The sequence below is a fragment of the Sitophilus oryzae genome, unplaced genomic scaffold (assembly GCF_002938485.1).
Source record: "Sitophilus oryzae breed Bouriz unplaced genomic scaffold, Soryzae_2.0 scaffold_172_pilon_pilon, whole genome shotgun sequence".
Classification (NCBI taxonomy): Eukaryota; Metazoa; Arthropoda; class Insecta; order Coleoptera; family Curculionidae; genus Sitophilus; species Sitophilus oryzae.
The window spans coordinates 2,443,743-2,449,742 of record NW_022146424.1 but is presented as its reverse complement, the minus strand read 5'-3'; positions in this window follow the sequence as shown (position 1 = coordinate 2,449,742).

The window sequence follows — 6,000 nt, the reverse complement described above, 5'->3', positions numbered from 1 at the left end:
CACGGGCGGGGGGAGGGGGGTTGGGGGCGGTGTAAGGGGCGGGGGATCGAACAGCGGCGCTGGGAAGCCGCGATGGACACCGGACTGACCACTGAACGATGTCCGTTGCGACTGCGGTATAAGATTTTTAAATGTGGTACTGTGGGTACTTATCGTTGAATGGTTCTCTGAGTCTCTGTTTGAATATATAATATCTAATTAGGCTGCTTGTTTATTTGTTTTCGAAGGAAATAAGAGGTGGAATCGAGGGAATGTACACCCCAGTATATGCCAATGCCTATATTTATAATGTTTTGTCGGTGCCTGCATGAAGTATAGTAAACTATAACATTTTTATCACAGTCTGTTTACAAATAATCAGATTTTTTTAGTAATGCCTCCTGAGACGTGCCGTGTAGGGTTTCCAATATTTAACTATCAAAATGAAAAATTTAAGCTAAAGATATTTATACAGGATGGCGCATCTCATTCGCCTCGGTTGATTATACGAAAACGGAAAGATGTAGAACCAAAATATTTTGTGGGTATATGTGGGGAGGCAATGTGCACAATTTGAAATTATTTTGAAATATACAGGGTGTTTCAAAACTAAGATCCATACCAAAGTAATATTTTTTCTTATGGAACACCCGGTATTTTATTTCATTTTTCGATTCTTGCGCCCAAAGAAAGGCATTTATTATGAGGGTTAAATATGTTTAAAATCTTTGGTTCTTGAGATATTTAAAGATATTTAAATATGCATGCAACAATAGAATAGATTATTAACACCCTGTACATTACATTTCAGAATTAATTCGTGTGCTAAGTTTAAAGGTAGAGAAATAAACTTTACTAAAAAATGTTATTGCTTCCTTAAATTTATACAGAAGTATCAAAAATTGCTGATCTATTTTAAGAATTTATTTTACATAAAAACTTTGTTATTTCAAATACAACACCCTGTATTTTTTTAAATAAATCGAAGCAGATTCAAATACTCAAATCAAACTATATTAGATTTTCCTATACCTATCTAGCTCAGATTTTGGATAAAAAGCGATTTTTAAATAAAATTGCAATCAAGGTGGCTGGTGTCGCCATGGCAATTTTCTAGTGAGAGTTAGTAAATATTTTTAAAGTCGACATTAGTTTATGGACATTATTATTTATAATTTATAACAGTTTACTTCAATTTACCTATAATAGTTTAATATAGGTAAGTATTCACTATTTTATCAAGAAAAATAAAGCAGCATCTGCTGGTGGAACGAATGGATATGTTACTAGTGATTTTATTTTTTGAGGAAAATTGCTTCTTGCCCTCAAGGGCTTATGCTCAAAGATATCCAAATAGGAGCCTTCCTGATAAGCTCTCTTTTGAAAAAGTACTTGTCCTATATCGCAGAGTGTGGTTTATAAAAAACTTATTAGGCAGAAGTGAAAAAAAATAAATTTGCCGTAATTGGCTCTTTTATAAAAAATCCATATATGTATCTACAAGTCATTGTAAAATAAATCAAAGACTACTTCTTCGTTTTTCTTGGTAGAATAACAAATACATATTTCATAAATATTATTTATTAAACTATTGTACGTAAAGTAAATACAAGTAAACTGCTATAAATTTAAATAATAAAGTCCATAAACTAATGTCGACTTTAAAAGTATAGTTACTGTCACTAGAAAATTGCCATGGCGACACCAGCCACCTTGATTGCAATTTTATTTAAAAATCGCTTTTTATCCAAAATCTGAGCTAGATGGGTATAGGAAACCCTAATATAGTTTGAAAGAGCATTTGAATCTGCTTCGATTTATTTAAAAAAATACAGGGTGTTGTATTTGAAATAACGAAGTTTTTATGTAAAATAAATCCTTTAAATAGATCAGCAATTTTTGATGCCCCTGTATAAATTTAAGGAAGCAATAACATTTTTCAGTAAAGCTTATTTCTATACCTTTAAACTTAACACAAGAATTAATTCTGAAATGTACTGTACAGGGTGTTAATAATCTATTCTATTGTAGCACGCAAATTTAAATATCTTTAAATATCTCAAAAACAAAAGATTTTAAACATATTTAACCCTTATAATAAATGCCTTTTTTGGACCCAAGAATCAAAAAATGAAATAAAATATCGGGTGTTCCATAAGAAAAAATATAACTTTGGTATGGTATGGATCTTAGTTCTGAAACACCCTGTATATTTCAAAATAATTTTAGATTGTGCACATTGCCTCCCCACATATACCCACAAAATATTTTGTTTCTAGATCTTTCCATTTCCGTACAATCAACTGAGGCGAATGAGGTGCGCCATCCTGTATACGTAGAATGAATTTTAAATAAGTTTATATAAAATAATATTTTTACGAGTAATAGGTATCTATATTTCAAGCCCAGAAACACGTCTATTTTTTTGCGACTTTTTTTTTAAATTTGAAATCTTTTGAAAAATGTATAGAATTTTTTATTAAAAAACATATGGCAACATAGATAGTAGATTAAATTTACAAGAAAGAAAACTCAGAAAAGATCCATTGGTTTTCAAATTTAAGCAAAAAATCATTTTTTTTAATTCTCAAAGATTTTTTCGCTTATTTTGGACTTATTTTAAAAACCCCAGCCCTGAAAATATTTGCACTTAGTTAAGACTCACCCTGTATAATAACCAAGTATAAACACTTGCAGCTACATTATATCAAAAAGAAAATGTGAAAGGAGCTTTATTAAAATAGACAAAACAAAGTAACATTCATATTTAGTGATTAAAAAAAATCAATTCTTGTTTTAAAAAAAAAAATAAAGCAAACACGGAAATATATAACTTATATTGTCGCTTTGCTTAGTATAAACAAAATATGATATTTGAAAGACTAAAGTGTATAAAATCGAATCATTTTAGATTGGACATTTAAACTTTTTGAGATCCCAGGATTTACTATTAGGATTTATTATACAGTATGTCCCCAGATTGTCTTTACAAGAGGAAAAACTTTTTTATTGTTGACATTTTCAGAAAAATGCATTCTTCATAAAAAAATTTGCTTGTTCTAAAATGCATTATGCCCTTTATACTTTTCCAAATTTCCATAAAAATATGGTTGAATTTTTTTAAGTCCTAAAAATCTAAACGCGTTTCTATGGTAATATAATTTCCATTGGCGTAACCGGCGTAACTACAGGGGTGCCCGGGGGTGTGCCGGCCCCCCCCCCCCAGGTACTGCTGTGCACCCCCCAGAGAAATTCTGAATTATGACTCTTGGCTACGTATTTTTATACTGCATGTGAATTTTTATTTGCTTGTGATGCAGTAAAAATTACGTTTTCTAATTTTGTTTAGTTAATATTATTTTGCTGTGTTCAAAAAATGTGTTGATTTTTATTTTTTAGAAAATTTGTAGGTATTTAAGTAATCTACGCGAACACGGTTTGATAACCAAGTCTATGAAATTTATTGATAGAGAAATTCATGTAAACGTTTTATTTAAAAAATGTGTTTTTTGAAATTGTTTTTCATTAAAAAAACAAAAGCTCTAGGCCCCTCCTGGGCTCAACCCCAGGCCCCCCCAGGCCCACCTCAGGGTAAATTGCTAGTTACGCTAATGATAATTTCGCTTTCATCATCATAGTTATCGGAAAATGTAATGCTTTAACAAAACAAAAAAATATGACGTTAATCAAAATCTACATATATAAAATGCTAATGTTTATCTGTGTCGTCTCTACTGAAGTAACGACTTGCTCTAGAAAGTTGCTTTTTTTACTAAAAGATAAGTAATTGGCTCTTCTAAAAACTGTCGTCGCCGGATTTTTTGTTTTTCATTTAATTAAAAAAAATAAAAAGTTTTTTTTCTGATGTCGCGTCGTGGCGGAGGACAGAAAAAATTCAACCATATTTTCATAATTTTATTTTTATAATTTTCTCTAAAACAGTATGAAAATTTGGAAAAGTATAAACGGGATTAACCATCTTAGAATAAGGAAACATTTTTACGAAGAACGCATTTTTTTTCAAAGTTCCAATATTAAAAAAGATTTTCCTCTTGTGACAGTCGTGGACCTCGCCGTGGACATACTGTATAGACTTTTCCTGTGTGGGCTATGCCTAAGATTTTTCTAGTTTATAATAGTTTAATATTTAATATATTTATTATAAGTTAAAAAAAGAATAAAAAAAAATAATAAGGTCCCTATTTTAAAAAATATAGTTGATGATAGTGGCTAAGAAATAAAACGTCAGATTGGAAAACTCGTAGTGCGTATTATATTTTTTCATGTACTTAAAAAAATTGACCCACATTTTGATTTTTATACATATTTTATTCCACAGCTACCAACGAATTTTTTTTCTATGTTCTCTATAGTAGATACATAACTTATTTTCCACAGAGCTTTTATAAACAAACAAGTTCATACTAGTAAATGACTAAGCAGTAATAAATATGTCATTACAGCTATACCCTGCCATTCTCCGGCCCTTAAAGGGCAGTAAATTAGGAAAGGTCGGTAGCAAGATCGCCAAATAAACAACTTAACAATGGGGTACTCAATTTTGATGACAATGGAGTTGTTTTGATCGGTTCGAAATATGTTTTTATTTTCATTTCAAAATTCTGGTCATCTGTATAAACAGAAAAATCTATTTTAGTATTCCTTTGGTAATAAAGACTAATGACGGACTATAGGTAGAAACGTCATTCTTATTAGAATTGTTTGTTAATCGTTGAAGTGTAGAATATGTAAATTATCCTAAAATCTATTTTATGATAACCAAAATAGCAAGTAAATTTAATAAAAATATTATTCCATATTATACAAAAAATAACCTTGTATATTTTTGGCGCACCTCATTCGCCTCGGTTGATTATACGATGAAAATGGAAAGATGTAAAAACAAAATATTTTATGGGTATATGTGGGAAGGCAATGTGCATTATTTATAATTATTTTCATATGTCTTTATAATTATTTTATATGGTGTGTTGCAGAACTAAGATCCATACCAAAGTTATATTTTTTCTTATGGAACACACCCGGTATTTTATTTCATTTTTGGATTCTTGGGCGTAAAATAAGGCATTTATTATAAGAGTTTAATATGTTTAAATGCTTTGGTTATTGAGATGTTTAAGATTACTTAGATATATGCATGTTATAATAAAAAGTTTGTCAACACCCTGTACATTATTTTTCACAGTTAATTCTTGTGCTTACTTTGAAGCCAGAGAAATAAACTTTTCTAAAAAAATTATTGCTTCCTTCAATGTATACAGGGGTATCAAAAATTGCTGGTCTATTTTAAATATTTATCTTATATAAAAACTTCGTTATTTCAAATACAACACTATGTATTTTTTTAAATAAGTCGAAGCAGATTTAAACGCTCTTTCAAACTATATTAGGGTTTCCCATGGGTTTATTCCTATTACCTATATGGCTCAGATTTTGAATAAAACGCAATTTTTCAATAAAATGGTAATCAAGATGGCTGGTGTCGCCATGGCAATTGCTATTGACTTTGCTAGTAGCTATTTTCAAAATCGACATTAGTTTATGGACTAAATTTATAACAGTTTACTTTTATTTAATTTGCCTGCAATAGTTTAATAAGTAAGTATTTATTATTTTATGAAGAAAAATAAGGAAGTAGTTCTTTGATTTATATTACGATGACTTGTAAATATATTAAATTTTCTATAAAAGAACCAATTAAGGCAAATTCATTTTCTTCACTTCCAACGACAGGTTTCTGCCTAATAGATTTTTCATATACCACAATATTAGCTCTGCGAAATAGGAAAAGCAGTTTTTCAAAGGAACGCTTGTCAAGAAAATTCCTATTTGGATATCTTTGAGCATAAACCCTTCAGGCTAACAAGCAATTAATTGTCCTCACAAAATAAAATCACTAGTATAGTCCATATACGTATTACTTTTTACAAATATACTCAGGGTTCCCTATTTAACCCCGTGTGCAATTTCTGTGCCGTAAGAAAAAGACAACATAACCCA